Here is a 22,762-nt window from a genome sequence, read left to right as displayed (position 1 = left end):
TAAATCCCACAGGTGCTGCCCCAGTTTCCTCATCTGTACAGTGAGGGCACAAGCAAAATGAGCCAGAGCACAAGGACCTACTTTCTCCAGCTGCAAAGATGACCTTATGCTTCATCTCTACACTCCCTCAGGTGGGATCTGAATCCTCTGTCTCCTGCCTCACCTGGCTACAGTTCTGTAGGGCTTCACCCTCTGGGACCTCCTCTAGACCCATAGCCACAACCTCAATAACAATGTCCTCCATTTTATGAATAAGGCCCAGAGAGGAACAAGATTTGCCCAAGATCCCACAGCAAGCATTCAGTGGAGCTCAGATTCCAACTCTGGAACACTAAGGGAGGGAGGATGTTGGGGTCATCCTGGCTGGGGACTTAACTGGTCTGTGGGTCTGTATGTTCAAAGAGAAGGCTCCCCAGGAAGGCGAGAGGGCCATATGACCTTCCTGACCTTGCCTCTGGCCCCCAGCTCCTCCCTTGCCTGGCCAAGGCCAGGCCTGAGGGCGGTGGCCCCAGCCAGAGCTGTGTATGCCCTCTGGACACATCTGGAGCTTCCTACAAAAGACCTTGCAGTGGCTGGTTTGGTACAGATCCTCCCAGGATTGGGCCCAGGGACAGCTGGTCTTCCACCCAACCCCCAGCCACGCCAGTACAGCACCCCACCACCCCAGTGTGTCTCGAAGCCCCCCAGAGCTGGAGTCCTCCCTCCCGTTCAGCCCTTGGAAGCCACACCTTATTGCTCATCCCACACAAGCCCCAGCCCTTCCCTGGCTGCCCAGAAATCAACCTTTGCCCTGAGGACGAGGTGACAGAAGAGGAACTTTCACAAGAGAACAGAGGCCAACTGGGGTCCCCAGGTTGAGTGTCTTAAGCCAGAAGTATCAGTCTCCTGGGCTGTGCCCATAGGCCCCACCCCTGCATGCACATGCATAGTATAGTGCAAGGCTGGGGCTGATGGAGTTGTCTGGGGCTGACTGGAGGGCCTGGGGAGGTGGAGGGAGGCATGGGCATCCTGACCCTGGAAGGGGATATCCCTGCATTAGAGTGACCACAACCCTGGATCTTAAAAGTACCAATAACAACATGCTAGACCTAGGGTCTAGGCATGCCTGGTACCAGGCTAGACACCAGATACTAAATCCATCCTTACATTTTACACAGGAGGAAACTGAGGCCCAGAGCATTGAGTGATGTCACCCAGGCAGTAACTGGACAGGCTGAGATTCAAAGCCAGGGCCATGACTCTACGCCTGAGATGTAGGAGTGCAGTGAGCCACAGCTACCTATCTCCGTGAGATCCCTGAGGGGATGTCTCCATCGCTGATGTGTCTCCACATCAACCCCCTTTGTGGGCAGATGGTATTTTCCAAAGATGGCCACTGTAATCTCTCCCCGCCCACATGCTCTTCCTACAAATGACAGTGACACTCCTCTCACCTAGGGGCGGGGTCTATGGAGAGAGCCAGTGACTACAGCAGAAGTGACATTATATGAATTCCAAAGCCGTGTCCAATAAAAGATAATAAGGCTTCCACCTGGTTCCCTTGGGATACTCATTCTTGGAACCCAGCCACCATGCTACCAGGAAGCCCAGGCCACATGGAACGGTCACGGGTAGGTGTTCCAACTGAGGTGCCAGCTGACAGCCAGCATCAATTTCCAGACAAATGTGTGTGAAAGCCTTCTAGGTAACTCCAGGCCCTGGCATGGTCTGACTGCAACTGTTTGAGAAATCCTGAACAAGAACTGCCCTAGCTGAGCTCAGAGGCCCCCCAGAGTCATGAGAGATGATAATGCTTGGGGTGATTTGAGATGTAGCATAGATAACAGGGACACCCTCCATCCTCTCCCCACTCACATACACCTGAGTCCAGCCAGGGCCTGCTACGCAGGTGGTGCTATTTCAAGTCACTTTAATTCACAAGCCACATGCGCATGCGTGCACATACCCTAATATCAGCCTATTTAGGGAAATTGAGGCCTCCCAATTGTACACAGAGAAGTCTCTATCAGGGCAAGGAAAGACTTCAACACTTTGTAGTAACAGCCTTGTATTGTGTGTGGATTAAAGACAGACTGCAGAATCAACCCATGATGGACACTTGGCCTTAAACAACTGATCTCTGGGCTCTCCTGAGCCCTGACATTTTTTAAAAAAAGCTTTATTGAGATATAATTCACATACTACAGCATTCACCTCTTTAAAGTATACAATCAATGGTATTATCTACAGTTGTGTAACTATCACTATAATTTTAAAACATTTAAAATCATTGCTTTCTTTCTCTATGGCTCTGTCTAGTCTGGACATGTCATATAAATGGAACCATACAATATGTGGTCTTTTGTGACTGGCTTCTTTCACTTAACACAATGTTCTCAAAGTTCATCCATATTGTATATACGTCATACCTTTCTGTGGCTGAATAACATTCTGTTGTATGGAGAGACCACATTTTGTTTATCATTCATCAGTTGATGGACCTTTGGGTTGTTTCCACTTTTGGGCCGTTCTGAATCATGTTGCAATGAACATTCATGTACACGTTTTTGTATGGATGTATGTTTTCATTTCCCTTTCCTAGGAGTGGAATTGCTGTGACCTGTGGACTTTGTACTCCATCCCCTTGGCCAGGGATCAGGTATCTTCTTCCCCCTCAGCAGGCCCAACTACCTCATCCTTCAGGTCTCCGAGAGGAAGCCTCGCTGACTCCTCTGGCTGAGTTGGTCTTCTGATCAACCCTGCCTCAAACCTTTGCACTTTTCATACAGTAATGATTGCCTGGGCCATGGTCTTGCCCCCGAGAGGTGAGCAGCTTGAGGGGAGGCACTCTCTGCTTGGGTTCACCACTATCCATCCCAGTGCCTGGCTCTCCTGCTCTGGAGCCAGGAGAGGAGAGGGATTCTGGGGGCCAGATCAATCAGAAAAGGCTTCCTGGAGGAAGAGGGGCTGCAGCTGGGTCTAAGAACACCTCTAGATTGGTTTGCCCCACAGCTGGGCTGAGGGCTTTGAGGACTTTAGTTGGAAGAAAGATGAGAGTTTGGAGAAAAGAAGGATGGATGGAGGTGGGTGGGGGGGAGGCAGGCAGAGAACAAAGCCCAGAGCCCTGGGGCTGTTTAGCAGCCGCCCTCTAAGGCTGCAAAGTGCCTGTGACTCAGACGTGGAGGGAGGTTCGCAGGATGCAACGTTGAGTCTCCCAGTTAACCCTCACCTGCCTAGAATGGAAAACCCACAACCCAAGTGTTCTGCGTTAACTCCCAGCTGCCCAGTCTGTGAGCCCCGGGGCCAAGGGCTGTGGACGTGGTCTTGAGATCCCCGAGCCAGCTCTGGCCCCCACAATCTGGTTAAATGAGGCTCCTATGTCTGAGGCACTGGATATGGGAGAGGGGCGGGGGGAGCGAGCACATAAATACTGCCGAGTGGCCTGCAGCACGAGCGCCCAGCGACAGACGAATTTCTTAAGAATCGGTGCCTCTTCTAGGGAAAAGAAGGCCACTGCCGAAGGGCGGACTCGGCGCTAAGGTCTCAAGGACCCGCTAGACGCCCTCCCGCTGACTAGCCCCAGGCACTGTTCGAACTGTGTTTATCTTATCGTCTCCGTCAGAGAAATAACGCTTGTGTCATCTTCCCAGTCCCTGGCGGTAACAAGAAAACGCCGAGCTCTTTTACTATCGAAAAAAAAAAAAAAAAAGGAAGAAAACACAGCGATCCTAGGGCTGCCCAATACAGCCCAGAACCAAACCCCGTGGTGTATCCCCCGAGGGCGCAGCGTTGAGCCGAACAGCCCTTGGGGTCGAGGCTGCAGGCGGCGCCCTAGGGCCTGGCAGGCCCGGGCCGACCCCACCCCTCGGATCCCGCGTCGGCAGCCCTGAGCGCACAGTGCAGGCAACTCGGAGGTGCCAGCGGCTCGGGCGAGGCCAGCCTGGGGCGAGTGCGAACCAGCGGCGTTCCGATCCGCGGAGTCCTAGCCTGGAACGTTCAGACCCTCGGATCCCGGCCTCGAACATTCGGGGCCCCGAGGCACTGACAACCCGGAGTGCCTGGGCGCGCCAGCCACGGGCGGCGGGCGGGCTGGATAGCTTCCGCGCTCCGCCCGTGGGAGCACTCGCCCCTCCAGGAAGCGCCCGCCTCGCCTCCCACTTCCCGCCCCACGCCCGCCCCCGCCCCCGCCCCCGCCCTCGGCCGAGGGAGGAGCCCGAGCAGCAGCCGCCGCCGCCGCAGCCACTGCCCGCCCGGCTGGGGAGGAGGACCGAACCTCGAGCAGCTGCGAGCGCACGCGAGCTGGCCATGGCCGCGGGGGCAGCGCTCTGAGCCTGTCCCGCGCCCGCGGGCCCAGCCGAGCAGGGGAGCTCCCGGGAATGCCCCGGAGGCCCGAAGTGCGGGGAGCGGCAGCCGCGCGGTGAGGGTAGCGGGACCCGGGGTGAGTGGGGCCCCGGCGGGGAAAGGGGCGGGTGGGGCGCCCTGGCGCGAGGGCTCAAGTTCGGCCTTGGGGCTCGGCTTCTGGTGCCAGTGGCGCCTTGGAAGGAAGCTGGGTTCCGCTTCGGGGGACTGCGGAACCACAAGCCCCCTCCCTCCACCCGCGCTCACCCGGACTCCGGCGTTTGGGTGACTGAGCTCCGACCCGGCCACGCGGGGGCGCTCCGTCTTCGCCCCGACCGCGGGGGAACAGAGGGCAGGGTGCCGAGAGGACGGTGGCGCCGCCCGGGGTCCGAGCCCAGCGGTTTAGGGACCCTCCTACCTCCCCGGAGGCGCCTGGGGGCTTCAGGAAGGTGGAGTCCCGCCACCATCGCAGCTGCGGAAGTGCTGAGTTCGGGCAGGCGCGGGGCCCACTCCTCGCCCCCCGTGCCCTACTCCCAGCCCCCCAACCCCCCTCCGTCCCAGGCCCCAGAGAACTGCTAGAGAGTCAGCTCCCTGCGGGCGAAGGGGGAGCAAAGAGAGGGAGTGGAACTGGGCAGCTTCCCAGAAGTCGGAGTGTGTTTGCAAACTAGTTTTTTCTCAAACGCTGTCTGGCACCTGTGTGTTTAGGGTGGGGGCGGGGAGGGGGGAGCATGGCGAAAGAGAGAGCAAGGCCCTTTCTTCCTTCCCGTTCCTCGTTCCCCCGCAGCACTGCTTCTCTGAAAAATAGAGGGTTCTTACTTTCCTCTTCCCATTTCATCCCCCAGCCTTGTTGGACAAGCCCCTTTGGGGAAGGGGCTGTGATTTGCCCAAGGTGACAGGTGGCACTGGAACCCAGGGCTCTGTTAGCCAGGTGGAAGTTCTTCTTACTGTCTGGGACTCCCCCAGCCCTGTTATGTACTGGGTGAAGTGACAAGGGCAAAGGATCTGGGAGAATTAGCTGAGTGACCCTTTGTTTGTCTGCCCTTAGTTTTTGCTCCCCTAGGGGTGTGGGCTGTCACTGAGGGATGGGGGGCTTTTTCTGTTTCTTGGAGCACCCACAGCTTCAGTAATTGGGGAGAGGAGCCAAGCTGTAACCTTCGGCAGCTGCACAGCCCTAATGGAGAGCTTGGGAGACCTGGGTCTGAACGCCTACCCAACAGTGGGCTCCTGGCCTAGACCTTCCTCCCCTCCGAGCCTCCAGGTCCTCATCTGTAAAATGGGCTAATCGTCCAGGGCCTGTGCATATGGAGGCTGGGTGCAAGCATAAAAAGTGGTTTTATTGCAGTTCCTCTGGTATGGAGCCCAGTGAGTGCTGGGAGTGTCCCAGGCATGTGACATAGCTGGCCGGAGTGGGAGGGGTCACCCAGGCAGTTTTCTCCATGGAAAGAACTATGGGCCAAGAACGTGGACACTTGAGTTCTCCTGGCCCTCTGCCGTGTCCTGTTTGGGTGCCTTGTCACTCCTAGGGCTTCAGGGCGTTTCCATTGGTAAAATGAAGCAAAATTTGACACAATCCAGTTTACAGGGCTGCTGGGAGACTAGAACCTGGGCCAGGGGGCAGGTGTTCTGCAAAGTTGGGTGCACTGGTGGTCATGGGACCTCCCTCCCAGAGGCCACAAGAATTAAAAATCCAGGGACGTAAGAAGAGAGTCGGAGCTAGAGCCTCAGTTTCTGTGCCTGTAAAATAGTGAGAGCAATACTCTGTACATCTTTATAATCTTTTAGGGTAGTTGTGTAGTTCTTTAAAGGTAGTTGTGAGGATTAAATTAGACAACAAAGGGCTTGTGCACCAGCGCTGTGACTGGTGCCCGGTAAGCGCTCAGTAAATGTTAACCATCGTTATCATTATTCATGGGAATATTAGTAAGCCTGACGTGGTTACTGATTTAGGATTCCTTCTGGGATTTCCTCAGGCCAGCTCGCTTCTCTCTCCCCCACTTCCTTCCTGGAGAGAGGAGCCTCGGAATCCAAATGTTGGACTTCTGGGATGTTCCAGGGGCAGGCAGGGTCCTGAACAGGAAGGTGCCACTAGGCTGAAGAGAACACCATGGGGGATGGTAGATCCAGTGGGGTGGTCCCGTTTCCCCCACCTTGGGCTGGCCTCACAGGGCTCTAAGGGGTGATGGAAAACAGAAGAGCATTCTCTAGGAATTCCCTCAGGAGCAAGGTTGCCAGGCAAGGTCCCCTACTGTGAAGCCCTCAGCCAGGGCCGGGGTCCCATCTGCCTGATGCTCTCCGCTTCTCTAACCCTTGCAGGGGCTGCTGAGTCAGGGCAGTCACGTCAGGAATCCATCTCCCTCCAGCTGGGAGACTGTGGCCTCAGAGAGGGGGCAGGATTCCTCTCCTCCTGCTGGGTCCCCTGCAGGACACAGGGTGGGCTCCTTGGAAGCCAGGAGGCCAGGTCACCCTAGGGTCTTGGCAGGCAGCAACTGGAGAAGACGATCATGTCCCACCCATGCCGTCCAGAAATAGGGTATGGAGTCCCAAGGGGATTCATGGTTTCCTGAGGTCCTACAGGGCCTGAGGAATGAGCGGGGGTCCGAGGCACCTCCTGGCTCCCAGCCAGGTGTCCTCTCCCTTCCTTGGGCCACCTGGCCTCTGCTCTGTGGTGGCGTCAAGAGGGCTGTGCTGGCCCATGTCCTGGAGTGTTTCTCCACTAGCCCTGTCCACACGTGCCTCCAGAGCCCTGAGATGAAACTAGACTAGACGCTGATCCCTCGCTCACCATCACATCACCTTGTTTAACTTTTCCCGAGCCATTAGCAGCTCTCTCCCAACATCTGATTCATTCAAGTGTGTGTCAGTTTGTTCTCTGCCCTCCTCCCCAGGGGGTCAGCTCCAGGAATGGCAAGGGCATCCTGTGTCCATCTTGTTCAGGGCTCTTTCCCTGCACTTACTGGCTTAATGGCTGAGTCCGCCCCTCCTCGTGGCCTCCTGTTGAATGGGTCTGTGATGTTGGGTGATGGAGCCTAGAAGAATCATGAGCTCACCCTTTGGGGTTTCTGGAGGAATCTCTGTCTCACCATACTGAGTGCTGGGGCACTGTCAGAGGGCAACGATGGAGGAGGGGCAAGTGCTGGCCTGGGGGAAGGGAAAGTCGTGAGTCTGGGAGAAGGTGGGATTCTCCCGGCACTGAAGGTCTGGGGGAGGTGGTCATGGTGGCTGCTGATCTGGGTTGGGTGTCACCTGCTGCCGTTGCCTGCAGAACCAGAGGTCTGGGGTGTGCTGGGGAGAGTTACCCATCCTCCAGGTGACCTGGACCAAGTCTCTTAACCTCTCGGACCTCGGTTTCTTCATCTTTGTGGGAGCTTTAGACCAGAAGCTAGCTGTTCCCTTGCTTTCTTCATGTGGTTCTTTTTTTTTTTAATTTATTTATCTTTGGCTGAGTTGGGTCTTCGTTGCTGCGCGCACGCTTTCTCTAGTTGCGGTGAGTGGGGGCTACTCTTCGTTGCGGTGCGCGGGCTTCTCATTGCCGTGCCTTCTCTTGTTGCGGAGCACGGGCTCTAGGCACGCGGGCTTCAGTAGTTGTGACACATGAACTCAGTAGTTGTGGCTCACGGGCTCTAGAGCGCAGGCTCAGTAGTTGTGGTGCATGGGCTTTAGTTGCTCCGCGGTATGTGGGATCTTCCCAGACCAGGGCTCGAACCCGTGTCCCCTGCAGTGGCAGGCGGATTCTTAACCACTGTGCCACCAGGGAAGCCCCTTTCATGTGGTTCTTAAGGCAGCCGTGAAAGGGGTTGTAAACCAAAGAGGGCTTTGCCCAGTTGGCGTGATTCCTTTTCCACCTGTGGCTTCGGGTCCCTGCCTTCCAGAAAGGCTTCCCTCACCATGCAACCATCTATTCGTCACTCAACAAATGTGTTGTGTTTTGTTTTGTTTTAATAGCGTAATATATCAAGGGTTTATTTACTGTTTTAGGTAGAGCCACAGATTTGTTTATTCATAGACTTTAAAAATTTTACTTTATATTATAGTTGATTTACAGTTTGTGTTAGTTAGTTTCAGCTGTATAGCAAAATGATTCAGTTATACAAATATCCGTTCTATTTTTTAAAATAAATTTATTTATCTTATTTATTTCTGACTGTGTTGGGTCTTTGTTGCTGTGCGCGGGCTTTCTCTAGTTATGGCGAGCAGGGGCTGCTCTGTTGCGGTGCGCGTGCTTCTCATTGCGGTGGCTTCTCTTGTTGCGGAGCGTGGGCTCTAGGCACGCAGGCTTCAGTAGTTGTGGCACGTGGGCTCAGCAGTTGTGGCACGCAGGCTCAGTAGTTGTGGCGCATGGGCTTAGTTGCTCCGCGGCATGTGGGATCTTCCCTGACCAGGGCTCAAACCTGTGTCCCCTGCATTGGCAGGCGGATCCTTAACCACTGCTCCACTAGGGAAGTCCCATGTATCCATTCTTTCTCAGATTCTTTTCTCATATAGATCATTACAGAATATTGAGTTCCCTGTGCTATACAGTAGGTCCTTGTTGATTATCTGTTTTATATATAGTAGTGTATATATAACCATAAGTTTGGTAACCATAAGTTTGATTTCAAAGTCTGTTTCTGTTTTGCAAATAAGTGAGTCTGTTTCTGTTTTGTAAATAAGTTCATTTGTATCATTTTTTTATATTCCACATATAAGTGATATCATATAATATTTGTCTTTCTCTGTCTGACTTACTTCATTTAGTATGATAATCTCTAGGTCCACCCATGTTGCTGCAAATGGCATTATTTCATTCTTTTATATGGCTCAGTAATAGCCCATTGTATATATGTACCACATCTTCTTAATCCATTCATCTGTCGATGGACACTTAGGTTGCTTCCATGTCTTGGCTGTTGTAAATAGTGCTGCAATTAACACTGGGGTGCATGTATCTTTTCAAAGTATGGTTTTCTCTGGTTATATGCCCAGGAGTGGGATTGCTGGATCACATGGGCTCTAGAGCGCAAGCTTAGTAGTTGTGGCACATGGGCGGCTTGGTTGCTCCGCGGCATGTGGGATCTCCCTGGACCAGGGCTTGAACCCCTGTCCCCTGCATTGGCAGGAGGATTCTAAACCACTGCGCGACCAAGGAAGCCCAGCACCACTTATTGAAGAGACTGTCTTTTCCGCATTATGTATTCTTGCCTCCTTTGTTGTAGATTAATTGACCGTAGCTACATGGGTTTATTTCTGGGCTTTCCATTGTTCCATTGATCTATAAGTCTGTCTTTGTGCCAGTAACATACTGGTTTTTTTCTTTTTTAAATATTTATTTATTTATTTGGCTGCGCCGGGTCTTAGTTGTGTCACGTGGGATCTTTTAGTTGTGGCATGCGGGATCTTTAGTTGCGGCATGCGGGATCTTTTTAGATGCGGCATGAGGGATCTTTTAGTTGTGGCATGTGAACTCTTAGTTGCAGCATGTGGGATCTAGTTCCCTGACCAGGGATCGAACCCAGGCCCCCTGCACTGGGAGCGTGGAGTCTTAGCCACTGGACCACTGGGGAAGTCCCAGTAATATACTGTTTTGCTTACTGTAGCTTTATGGTATAGTCTGAAGTCAGGGAGCCTGGTTGCTCCAGCACCATTTTTCTTAAGATTGCTTTGGCTATTGAGGGTCTTTTGTGTTTCCATAGAAAATTTAAGATTTTTTGTTCTAGATCTGCAAAAAATGCCATTGGTAATTTGATAGGGATTATATTGAATCTGTAGATTACCTTGTCATTTTGATAATATTGATTCTTCCAATCCAAGAACATGGTATATCTTTCCATCTGTTTGTGTCATCTTTGATTTTTTTCATCAGCATCTTATGGTTTTTGGAGTACAGGTCTTTTGCCTCCTTAGGTAGGTTTATTCCTAGGTATTTTCTTCTTTGACACGATGGTAAATGGGATTGTTTCCTTAATTTCTCTTTCTGATCTTTCATTGTTAGTGTATAAAATGCAACAGATTTCTGTGTATTAATTTTGTATCCTGCAACTTTACTGAATTCATTGACGAGCTCTAGTAGTTTTCTGGTAGTTTCTTTAGGATTTTCTATGTATAGTATCATGTCATCTGCAAACAGTGACAGTTTTACTTCTTCTTTTCCAAATTGGATTCCTTTTCTTTCTTTTTCTTCTCTGATTACCATGGCTAGGACTTCCAAAACTATGTTCAGTAAAAGTGGTGAGAGTGGAATCCTTGTCCTGTTCCTGATCTTAGAGGAAATGCTTTCAGCTTTTCATCGTTGAGTATGATGTTAGCTGTGAGTTTGTCATATATGGCCTTTATTATGCTGAAGTATGTTCTCTCTATGCCCACTTTCTGGAGAGTTTTTATTTTTTATCATAAACGGGTGTTGAATTTTGTCAAAGCTTTTTCTGCATCTATTGAGATGATCATATGATTTTTATTCTTCAGTTTGTTAATGTGGTGTATCACACTGATCGATTTGCAGATATTGAAAAATCCTTGCATCCCTGAGATAACTCCCACTTGATCATGGTGTATGGTCCTTTTAATGTATTGTTGGATTTGGTTTGCTAGTATTTTATTGAGGATTTTTGTGTCTATCTTCATCAGTGATATTGGCCTGTAATTTTCTTTTTTTGTGGTATCTTTGTCTGATTTTGGTGTTAGGGTTGTAGCAGCCTCATAGAATGAGTTTGAGAGTGTTCTTTCCTCTGCACTTTTTTGAAATAGTTTCAGAAGGATAGGTGTTAACTCTTTGCTAAATGTTTGACAGAATTCACCTGTGAAGCCATCTGGCCCTGGACTTTTGTTTGTTGGGAGTTTTTTTTTTTTTTTTTTTTTTTGCGGTACGCGGGCCTCTCACTGCTGTGGCCTCTCCTGTTGCAGAGCACAGGCTCCGGACGTGCAGGCTCAGCGGCCATGGCTCACGGGCCCAGCCGCTCCGCGGCATGTGGGATCCTCCCGGACCGGGGCACAAACCCATGTCCCCTGCATCGGCAGGCGGACTCTCAACCACTGCGCCACCAGGGAAGCCCCTTGTTGGGAGTTTTTAAATCACAGTTTCAATTTAAGTACCTGTGATTAGTCTGTTCATATTTTCTATTTCTTCCTGGTTCAGTTTTGGGAAATTGTACCTTTCTAAGAATTTGTCCATTTCTTCTACGCTGTCCATTTTATTGGCATATAGTTGCTTGTAGTAGTCTTTTACGATCCTTTGTATTTCTTTGGCATCCGTTGTAACTTCTCCTTTTTCATTTCTAATTTTATTAATTTGAGCCCTCTCCCTTTTTTTTCCTAATGAGTCTGGCTAAAGGTTTTTCAATTTTGTTTATCTTTTCAAAGAACCAGCTTTTAGTTTCGCTGATCTTTTCTATTGTTTTCTTCATCTCTATTTCATTTATTTCTGCTCTGATCTTTGTGATTTCTTTCCTTCCAACTTTGGGTTTTGCTTGTTCTTCTTTCTCTAGTTGCTTTAGGTGTAAGTTTAGGTTGGTTATTTGGGATTTTTCTTGTTTCCTGAGATAAGATTGTATTGCTATAAAATTCCCTCTTAGAACTGCTTTTGCTGAGTCCCATAGGTTTTGTATCATTGTGTTTTTGTTTTCATTTGTCTCTAGTTATTTTTAAATTTCCTCTTTGATTTCTTCAGTGATCCATTGGTTGTTTAGTAGCATATTGTTTAGCCTCCATGTGGCTGTGTTTTTTACAGTTTTTTTCTTTTTTTTTCTTTTTTTTTTGCGGTACGCTGGCCTCTCACTGCTGCGGCCTCTCCCACTGTGGAGCACAGGCTCCGGACGTGCAGGCCCAGCGGCCATGGCTCATGGGCCCAGCCGCTCCGCAGCATGTAGAACCCTCCCAGACCACGGCAAGAACCCGCGTCCCCTGCATCGGCAGGCGGACTCTCAACCACTGCACCACCAGGGAAGCCCTACAGTTTTTTTTCTTATAATTGATTTCTTTTTTTTAATTAATTAATTAATTAATTAATTTTATTTTGGGCTGCATTGGGTCTTTGTTGCTGAGCAGGGGCTACTCTTTGTTGTCATGTGCGGGCTTCTCACTGCGATGGCTTCTCTTGTTGCGGAGCATGGGCTCTAGGTGTGTGGGCTTCAGTAGTTGTGGCATGCGGGCTCAGTAGTTGTGGCTCGCGGGCTCTGGAGTGCAGGCTCAGTAGTTGTGGCACACAGGCTTAGTTGCTCCACGGCATGTGGGATCTTCCAGGACCAGGGCTCGAACCCATGTCCCCTGCATCGGCAGGCGGACTCTCAACCACTGCGCCACCAGGAAAGCCCTGGGATTGTTTTTGTAGGTCTTTTTTCTTCTCTTCCTCTTTTGTTCTCTTGTGATTTGATGACTATCTCTAGTGTTGTGTTTGGATTTCTTTTCTTTTTTGTATGTATATCTACTGTAGATTTTTGGTTTGTGGTTACCATGAGGTTTTTGGTTTTTTTTTTTACCATGAGGTTTTGATATAGCTGTCTGTATATATACAAGATTATTTTAAGTTGCTGGTCTCTTAATTTCAAATGCATTTCCAGTATCCTGCATTTGTATTCTCCTCTTCTCATGATTGCTGGTTTTGATATCATATTTGTGTGTGGATGATTTCGTACCTTTACTGTATGCTTACCTTTACCAGTCAGCTTTCCCATTCATAATTTTCTTGTTGCTAGTTGTGGGCTTTTCTTTTCTGCCTAGAATTGTTGTAAAGCTGGTTTGGTGGTGCTGAATTCTCTTAGCTTTTGCTTGTCTATAAAGCTTTTGATTTCTCCATCAAATCTGAATGAGAGACTTGTTGGGTAGAGCCTTGCTTGGTTGTAGGTTTTTCCCTTTCATCACTTTAAATATATCATGCCACTCTGTTCTGGCCTACGGAGAAAAATCAGCCGATAACCTTATGGGTATTCCCTTGTATGTTATTTGTTGCTTTTCCCTTGTTGCTTTTAATATTTTCTCTTTGTCTTTCATTTTTGTCAGTTTGATTAATGTGTGTCTCAGCATGTTCCTCCTTGGGTTTATCCTGTATGGGACTCTGCACATCCCAGACTTGGGTGACTGTTTTCCTTTCCCATGTGAGGGGTGTTTTCAGCTACTACCTCTTCAAATATTTTCTCAGGTCCTTTCTCTCTCTCTCTTCTCCTTCTGGGACCCCTATAATGCGAATGTTGGTGCGTTTCGTGTTGTCCCAGAGGTCTCTGACACTGTCCTCGTTTCTTTTCATTCGTTGTTCTTTCTTCTGGCCCACGGAAGTGACTTCCGCCGTCCTACCTTCCAGCTCACGTATCCGTCTCCTGCCTCGTTTATTCTGCTATTGATTCCTGCTAGTGTCGTTGCTGTTGTTTAGTCTATTCATTTATTTATTTATTGGCTGCGTTGGGTCTTCATTGCTGCGTGCGGGCTTTCTCTAGTTGCGGTGAGTGGGGGCTACTCTTTGTTGTGGTGTGTGGGCTTCTCACTGTGGTGGCTTCTCTGTTGTGGAGCACGGGCTCTAGTGTGCAGTCTCAGTAGCTGTGGCACACAGACTTAGTTGCTCCGTGGCATGTGGGATCTTCCCGGACCAGGGCTCGAACCCGTGTCCCCTGCATTGGCAGGTGGATTCTTAACCACTGCGCCACCAGGGAAGCCCAGTTTGCTGTTTTTTCTAAACCTACTTTGCAAATGAATGGGGCGGAGTGAGGCTCTAAGTGTTATGCAGATTGTGAAACTGAGTTTTTGGATGGTTAAGTGACTTTTCCAAGGTCACAAAGCCATAGAATGGCCAAGGCAAGGCTTCCGATGCACCCCCTGGGTCACTCCCAAGTGTATATAGGGTGAATATGCCACCCCTGCTCTTAACCAGGTCCTGAAACCAGGTGTGTGATCTCAGTTGGAATACTGTGGGTTTTGGCCAGGTTGGAGTCTTGGCCAAAACCCAGATTGGGACTTGAACCCACGTGGCCGAGTGGTTTCAGGACTTAATGAAGCTCAGGTACTTGATGTCTCATTGCAGAAAGAATTCAGTGAGAGACAAAGTGATAGGTAAGAAGTGGATTTATTTAGAGAGAAACACGCTCCACAGACAGAGTATGGGCCATCTCAGAAGGCGAGAGCAGCCTGTTTGTTCTTTAAATTTTCTAGCTCTTTGTTAAACATTTCTTATATCTTCTTGGTCTGTGCCTCCATTCTTTTTCCATGATCTTGGATACCTTCACTGTCATTACTCTGAATTCTTTGTCAGGTAGATTGCCTATCTCCACTTCACAGAGTTGTTTTTCTGGGCTTCTATCTTGTTCCTTCATCTGGAACATATTCCTGTGCCATCTCATTTTGTCTAACTTTCTGTGTTTGCAGTCCCACAGGCTGCAGGATTATAGTTCCTCTTGCTTCTGGTGTCTGCCCCCATCTCGTTGTGGCTTCTTCTTTGTCTTTGGAAGTACAGTATCTTTTGGTAGGTTCCAGTCCTTTTTTGTCAGTGGTTGTTCAGCAGCTGGTTGTGATTTTGGTGTTTTCATGAGAGAAGGTGAGCTCAGGTCCTTCTCCTCCACCATCTTGTCTGGGCAGGCTCCTCAGCAAATGTTTTTTGAACAGCTCCTCTATGGACTGTGCCGAAGCTGGGGTACAACTACAGAGCTCTGAATGGAGTTGGGGGGATAGAGTGAGGCAAGCAAATGACAGAGAGACAGGAAAACTTAAGATGGTGGAAAATGCCATAAAAAGAATGAAGCAGGGTGAAGTGATTGAGATTGGTGAGAGTCTACATCAGGGAGACTTCTGGAGGAGGAGGTGTGACATTTAAGCTGAGATGTTAACCTATGGCATGACATTCATGGCTGTATCCCAGCAGGAACTAGGATACTTCCTGGATATGCTCCATGGATATATATATTTTTTAAATTTATTTATTTACTTTTGGCTGTGTTGGGTCTTCATTTCTGTGCAAGGGCTTTCTCTAGTTGCGGCAAGCGGGGGCCACTCTTCATCGCGGTGCGCGGGCCTCTCACTATCGTGGCCTCTCTTGTTGCGGAGCACAGGCTCCAGACGTGCAGGCTCAGTAGTTGTGGCTCACGGGCCTAGTTGCTCTGCAGCATGTGGGATCCTCCCAGACCAGGGCACGAACCCGTGTCCCCTGAATTAGCAGGCAGATTCTCAACCACTGCGCCACCAGGGAAGCCCTCTCCATGGATATTTTTGAATGAATGAAGGAGGGAGGAGTGCCCAAAGCAGAGGAAAGAGCACATACAAAGGCCCTGAGGTGGGAACATGCTCAGTGTGTTCCAAGAGCCCTTTCTCTCCACCACGCAGCTCTCTGTCTCCTTTGGTGGCTCTTGTGTCTCGTCAGGAGCTAGGGGCATCTGGCTCGCCTCCTGTGCTCTGGCTGTCCCCGCCCCGTGACACAGGAGAGTGCATGCTCAGCCCCCAGCAGATGGTGCTATCCAACCTCTCCCTCCTTTGGGCCCCCAACAATCTTTCCGAGTCTAAGTCACATCCCTGTGGGCACCCTGAGGGCTGTGCTGGGCAAGAGCACAGTGGACCCCATCTCCTTTCAAACTCTGGTTTGCCACTGACCAGCTAAGTGACCTTGGGCAGTGTATTAGTTTCCAAGGGCTGCTGTGAAGCCACCACAAACTGGGTGGCTTCAAACTACAGAAATGTATTCTCTCACAGTTATGGGGGCTAGAAGTCCAAATACAAGGTGTTGGCAGGGCCATGCTCCCTCTCAAGTTTCTAGGGGAGGGTGCCTTGTTGCTTCGTCCAGCTCCCGGTAGCTGCAGGCACCCCTTGCCTTGTGGTGGCGTCACTCCAGTCTCTGCCTCCTTCCCATGGCCGCCTTCCCTCTGTGTCTTAACATCGTCCTCCCTTAAGGACATCAGTCATGTGGGAACAAGGGCCCCCCGTACTCCAGCATGTCCTCATCTTAACTCTTTACATCTGCAGCTACCCTGTTCCCAGATATGATCACATGCTGATCTTAGGGGTTAGGATTTTAACACCTCTTCTGAGGGACACAGTTCAACCTCTAATAGGCAGGTTACATAACCTCTTTGTACCTCAGTTCTCTGTTCTATGAAATGGGGTGGTAATAATAGGGCTCCTCTGCTGGGGTTGCAGGATGGCCTGCACAGAATGGTGGGAACCTCTGGACAGGGCCAGGCACACAGGAAGCACGCGGTCAATGCTGTTATTTCCATCTTCTCAGTGAAGGTTTCCTGGGAGCAGCTGGCACTGTCCTGGGCCAGGAGGACTTACTGAGGAGGGCCTGGGGCTGGGCTGTGGGCTTCTTGCCTGGGATGCAGAGGCTCAGAGAGGCCCCTCCCCGCGTCTGGATGAGAAGGGGCGGGTGGGCGCCTCTTCAGGGTGGCGGGGTGAAAGCCATTAACAGAAGGTGGGGAGCTCAGTCTGCAGAGGGATGTGAGTAGAGGGTGCCCAGCCACTGTAGGCGCCCACGAGGGGATTCGGGTACTGAGCAAGCCCAGATGACCTTTCAGGCCCAATCAGCCTGGAGCTCCTGGGCAGGAGCTTGGGGCTAGAATCCCAGAGCAGCCCAGCAAAGACTGAGGGGCATATGTAGACTCCCCAAAGCCAGAAGGGGCCTGAACCCTGACAGGCAGGGAAACTGAGGCGGAGAGAGGAAGGGACTTGTGGGGAGTTCACATAGCGAGTTGGGAGCCCCTGTCTCCTAGTCTCCCCATGGTAGCCCCTGGGTGGGTGTGGATGCCAGGGGGTAGGGCCCCAGGGCTGGGTCCCAGTCCCTGAGGCTGCCCCACAGTCCCTTTCAAATGAAGCTACTTTGGAATGACTTTGGCTGGTGGTCATTGTCACCATGCCCTCCTCCCTCCATTAGCTTGGTCCCCCCTCTCTGAGCCTGGCCAGATTCACCCCGAGGTCCCCGAAGTACTTCCTGCATCCCAGAGTCCATCCACGCCCGTCCCCTGTAGCACTTGCTGGGAAGCAGGAGGGCAGGGCGTCGCCTGCCGCACTTTGCAGATGAAGGAGCTGAGACCTAGAGGGAAGGGGGAGCAGAAGCGGGCAGAACCCAGTGCCTGGACTCCTTGGGCGGTAGTGTGGAGGCTGCCTCTCAGCCTGCTGGACCAGCCCCTGGGGCAACAGGCTGGAGATAACCCGGGATCAAGCCCTTCAGAACAAGGCTCAGCTGAACCAGGGTCCTGGGGATCCGGAGGAGGCCCCCTTCCCCAGAGTCCAGAGCTTAGTGATTTGGTGGTGGCTACAGAGAATAGCCTCCCTCTGGGTGTGGTCTGGCCACAGCTGGGAGCCTCAGGGGAGCTGGGGGTGGGGGGCGTCAGGGCTGACCCCTGCAGCAGCCTCCTCCCCATGCCGTCTGTATCTATATTTATCCCCATGTTGGCCTGGCTGCCTGTTGGGAGTGCAGCGTCTTCAGAGCTCAGCAGCTTTAGCTAAGGTAGGGAAGTGATTTGTGTCAAGATGCTGCCCGCCCCCCACCTTGACGGGAGCACTAGTCTGCTCTCTGAGGGGCTGTGCACCCCCTGGCAGGAGCCAGTGCAGCAGTGGGTGTGCAGCGAGGGCCCCAGGGAGTATTAGCAGCTTGGGGATGGACCCCCCCACTTCAGAGAACCAGCGCTGTGGGACATTGGGGTGGTAGGGCTGCGGCTAGAAGGTGGCACCAGATAAACTGTAAAGCCTTTTAGCTCAGAGATTCAGAGAACTCCTGATTTCCGAAATCCTAGAATTCCCAAACCCTGGGATTCTGTGAATCTGTAGGCTTCTGCAATTCCAAGATGCCACAGATTCTCTTCCCTTCCCCTTCACTCTTCCTTCAACTTTCAGCAAACGTTTGTCGAGCTCCCGTTCTATGCCCCTCTGCGCTGGAAACAACAGAGATGAAAATAAGATCTGGTCCCATCTTTAAGCTCAAGTGAGGGTGACATTTCCTAAGCCAGTGGTTGCAATATGGTAACAATGTAAGTGCTTCCCTCTCCAGGGCCAGGGGCTCAGGGGGCACTTTGTAGAGCAGTCCCCAAGTTGTGTTTTTTTAAAAAACGTTTTCTTGAAGTATAATATACAAAATAGAGCAGACTTCCTGCTCAATGGCTGTTCACAAACCAAAAACATCCATGTTAGCAGCCCCTAGACTGAGAAACAAAGGTGACCCTCACTGAAGCCCCCTGGTAGCCCCGTCCGGTTACTCACACCCTCCCCCACTATCTTGCAATGCCCCTCCAGCAGCATAGACTTGTTTTGCCTGGGTTTAACTTCATGTAATGAGATTATACAGGATGACATGCTCCTTTGCGTCCGGCTTCCTGCCTTCAATATGTTCATAAGACCTACTCATATTGTTGCTGTCCTTGTGCTTCCTTCACGCTCGTGGCAGTGTAGTCCACTGTGTGCATGTTCACCATTTATTTATCCCTTTTCCAGATGATAGGCATTTAGGGGACTCCCGGCCTGGGGCTATTACAAATAGTGCTGCTCTGAAAGTTCTCCGGTGTGTCTTTTGGTGAACATATTGTGTGTTTCTGCTGGGCGTTGCTGGGTCATCATAAGGGATGCATTTATTTAGCTTTGTAGTCGCTGCCAAACATTTCTCCAAAGCGGTTGTACCAATCTACACTCCTGTTGGTGACGTGTGAGAGTTCCAGTTGCTCCACATCCTTGTCAACACTTGGTATTGCCAGCTTTTTAAATTTTATCCTGGGGGTGGGGGCAGGAAGGCATAGTGGCATTGATTTCGTTTGGTTTTGCTGAGCTGAGTTTGAAGAATGACAGAGCTAAGTGAAGAGGAGGGAAGGGCATTCCAGGCAGATGGAGCAGCATGTGCAAAATTACAGAGGCATGAAAAAGTACTGTTGGAACTCTGTGTAGTAAACAGCATAGCTAGAGCCAGAAATGTGTTGAGGCAGTGCGGTGGGCGGGGGGGTGGGGGTGGGGGGGGTGGGGAGCAGGGGGCGGCGGCTGTCAGGGTGTTTGGACATTGTCCTGAGAACAGTAGGGAGTCCCGGAGAGGATTTTCTCATTTGAGCGAGTACCTGCAGTGTGTCAGGCATTTTGTAATTTACATTTTTTTAAATTAGTTTCTGCTTTATAACAAAGTGAATCAGTCATACATATACATCTGTTCCCACATCCCTTCTCTCTTGCGTCTCCCTCCCTCCCACCCTCCCTATCCCACCCCTCCAGGCGGTCACAAAGCACCGAGCTGATCTCCCTGTGCTATGCGGAAGGGTAGGCTGTGACAAAGCGAAAGAGAGGCATGGACATATATACAGTACCAAACGTAAGGTAGATAGATAGTGTAATTTACATTTGATGGATAAGAAAACTAAACTGAGACTCAGAAAGACCAAATGACTTGTCCTGAGTCATATTAGCAGAGGCTCTGGAATGCACGTCCTTCCAAGCCTCAGTTTGCTCTTCTGGAGAATGGGAGTGGTGATAACACCTCAAGGATCTTGTGAAGCTATAGAAGTTAAAGTCCATAACACACTGGGCACAGGGCCTGGGGCAGGCGTTATTATTACTCTCATTTTATATCCTGTCTCCATCACCGCAGCCATACCACCCCCTCTCTTCCCTGCCAGCTGACAGGGTGGGAGTGGGCTCTCCTAGCTCCCACAGTTAGGAAGGGCTGGCAGAGAACTCTAGCTTCAGCACCCTATTTTCCTGCCCCACGGCAGGTCTTCTAGGACCTGAAGGTTGCTACAATGGTTAATCTTATGTATCACCTTGGCTAGGCTATCGTGACCAGTTGTTCAGTTAAACACTAGTCTGATGTTGCTGTGTAGGTATTTTTTAGATGCGATTAACATTTAAATCAGTGGACTTGTATTAAAGCAGATTATCCTCCATTACGTGGGTGGGCCACATCCAGTCAATCAAAGGCCTTAAAAGCAAAGACTTAAGGTTTCTCCCAGAAGAAGGAATTCAGCCCCAAGACTGCAACATAGAAACCTTGCCTAGTTTCCAACCTGCTCGTCTTGCCCTGTGGATTTCGGACTGAAGACGGCAATATCAACTCTAACCTGAATTTCCAGCCTTCAGTTTTGCCCCGCAGATTTCAGACTTGTCTTCTCCAACAAGCTCATGTGTCAGTTCCTTAAAAGAAATCTCTCTATATATATGTAGATATCCTATTGGTTCTGTTTTCTCTGGAGAACCCTAGTACAGTTGCCATTTGACTTCCTGGATCTTTCTTATCTGGGAGATGGGGTGAAGGAGGCAACTTAGATCTGGATGTGTTCAAGGCATGTTCTGACCCTGTAAGTTCAGTAAATGCAGCCATCAGGGCTAGTGGGGACCAGGCATCTGGTTAGCCGAGGGTTCCAGTTACCAGAGTGTCACCATCTAGACCAGAGGCTGCAAACTCAGACGTCTGCCGAGACCTGGTGGGAACTCAGCGTGTGAAGTTGGCAGGGCTTGTATGGGGACCAAGTATGACATCTGCCTAATTAGGCCAAGAGCGGGCTAAACCAGAGCCATCCCTGCGGTATGGTCAGCCACTGGTGGGCCGTGTAGCAGCCTCCCGCCTAGGAGCTTGGTGTTCAAAGTATGGTCTCAGATGGGCCGCCTCAGCAGCGCCAGGAAGCTTGTTAGAAGTGCAGACTCTCAGGTCCTTCCCCAGACCTGCTGCATCAGAATCTGCCCCACCTACCCACCCCTCTGGGATTTGTGTGTTACGAGGAGGGCTTGTTAAAGCACAAATGCCATTCTGGGGACTCTGAGCAGGTCTGTTTGGGGCCCAGGAACCTGCCTTTCTAACAAGCTCCCAGGAGATGCTGAGGAGGCCCATCCGGGAACCACCCTTGGAGCGGAGAGAGCCTGCGGCCACCCCAGGATCCTCTGTTGTCACTGATTAGACCCCACTGAGCAGGATTTGCTGCATGATGAAGACCCAGGAGCCCTCAGCCCAGGAGAGTAGCACCTTGAAGGGTGTGTGGGTGTGGGGTCTGAATCTGTTACTCCCTCCCTGGCCCCCTATCTACCACTTTGGCCTCCCTTGGCATCTCTGAGCTGTGTCTTCCAGCTGAGAAAGGGAGCCTAGAACCATATCCTCAACGAGTTTTCACTCCTGGTCCTCTTTACATACACCATAAACTTCACACACCACTCCCCCTGCCCCCAGCCATCAAGACTCGCTGATAATAGCACAAGCTGCATAGTGTCATTCTAAATGCTTTACCTCATTTAATCCTCGACATCAATACCTGATGAAAGCACTTTTGTTGTTCCTGTTTTTACAGAAGGGGAACAAAGACCAGAGAGGCTAAGTAACTTGCCTGAGATCACACAGCAGGTAAATGACAGAACCAGGGATTCAAGCCCAGCAGTCTGAGTCCAGAGTCAGTGCTCTTACCCTCAGCACAGTACCGACCAGAGGACCGCACCCCTGTCCTCGTAACTGCTGCCAACAAGACTGTAGAGCGTTACTTGCTGCAGTTCGCACTGAAAACAGACTTTCATTTTTCAGATATCAGGTTGAGCATGCTTTTTCAGAGGGCACAGGATGCCCCCCAGTTCTGACAGGCCATCCCGCTGTTGCACTTGCCCCTGCAGTGGGGGGCACCTCGGCACTGCCCCTCCCATCTCCCTCTTCCCCATCTGGGTCTCCAGGTCTCCACCTCAGCCGCTGCCTCCCCCGCCCCCTACCGGCTCTCTCCCTGTACCTGCCTCTATTGGTGTCTCCCATCACTGCCCGTCTCTGAACTGGGGCCCCTGCAGGCCACCTCAGTGTCTCTTCCCCACAGTGGGTGGGGTGCACAGCCGGGCTCCTGGGTCCTGAGCTGCTGGGGCCAGTGATGGGCGGGGAAGTTGGAGTAGGGCAGCCCTAGCTCTTAGCCTCAGCACCGTTCTTCCCTGGCTTAGAAGCACCACTGCCCCCTTCTTGGGCCTTGGTTTCCACCTCTGTGAAATGGGACATGAACCCCTCTAGTGCTGGCCTCTTGGAGCAGTTATGATGGTCCCGGGACTGAGAAGGGGCTTTATGATCTCTCAAGTGCTGTGTGTAGCGGGGAGGTGGTTGTGATTCCTCTGGGGCTGCAGGTTAAAGAGCCTGCCTGAGGGGCTCCCTTCCTCATTCATTTGCCACAGTGTAGGTGCTGCTCTAGGTGTTGGGGAAACAGTGATCCCTCCCTTGTGGAACTTACATTCCAGACAGTGCACAAGGCAAATAGACAAATTAGTAAAAATGGTTGTAGATTGCATTGATCTGTGAAGGAACCAGTGTGGGGCTGAGATTGCATTAGCTTGGGTGACCAAGGAAGGCTTCTGAGGAGGTGACATGAAGCTGACAACTAAGACCTGTCATGTGATGGGACTTCCCTGGTGGTTCAGTGGTTAAGAATCCGCCTTCCAGTGCAGGGGACACGGGTTCGATCCCTGGTCGGGGAGCTAAGATCCCACATGACGTGGGGAAACTAAGCCCGCGTGCCGCAATTTGAAAGAAGACCGCGTGCCGCGACGAAAGATCCTGCATGCTGTAACTAAGACCCAACGCAGCCAA

At 51.0% G+C, this 22,762-nt stretch overlaps 2 protein-coding genes across 4 annotated transcripts in view; both read left to right on the top strand.

Moving 5' to 3' along the window:
* Positions 1-2,595, top strand: part of NLRC5 (NLR family CARD domain containing 5) — a 113,057-nt gene extending 110,462 nt beyond the window's left edge. Inside the window, exons 50-52 of one of the 2 annotated variants that reach the window (XM_082607421.1) lie at positions 13-131; positions 1,158-1,355; positions 1,438-2,595. The gene's annotated coding sequence lies outside the window, so the exon portion shown is untranslated. Of the gene's footprint in view, positions 1-12; positions 132-1,157 lie in introns of both variants that reach the window. The other variant, XM_082607422.1, reaches the window with a different exon arrangement.
* A 1,603-nt stretch (positions 2,596-4,198) lies between these two features.
* The window catches only part of CPNE2 (copine 2), a 53,676-nt gene continuing 35,112 nt past the window's right edge, over positions 4,199-22,762 (top strand). For both annotated transcript variants that reach the window (XM_082607709.1, XM_082607708.1), the window contains exon 1: positions 4,199-4,417. The gene's annotated coding sequence lies outside the window, so the exon portion shown is untranslated. The remainder of the gene's footprint in view (positions 4,418-22,762) is intronic.

The sequence above is a fragment of the Mesoplodon mirus genome (assembly GCF_964341445.2).
Source record: "Mesoplodon mirus genome assembly, chromosome: 19".
In the NCBI taxonomy this organism is placed as follows: domain Eukaryota; kingdom Metazoa; phylum Chordata; class Mammalia; order Artiodactyla; family Ziphiidae; genus Mesoplodon; species Mesoplodon mirus.
This window is presented reverse-complemented; position numbering and strand designations above follow the sequence as displayed.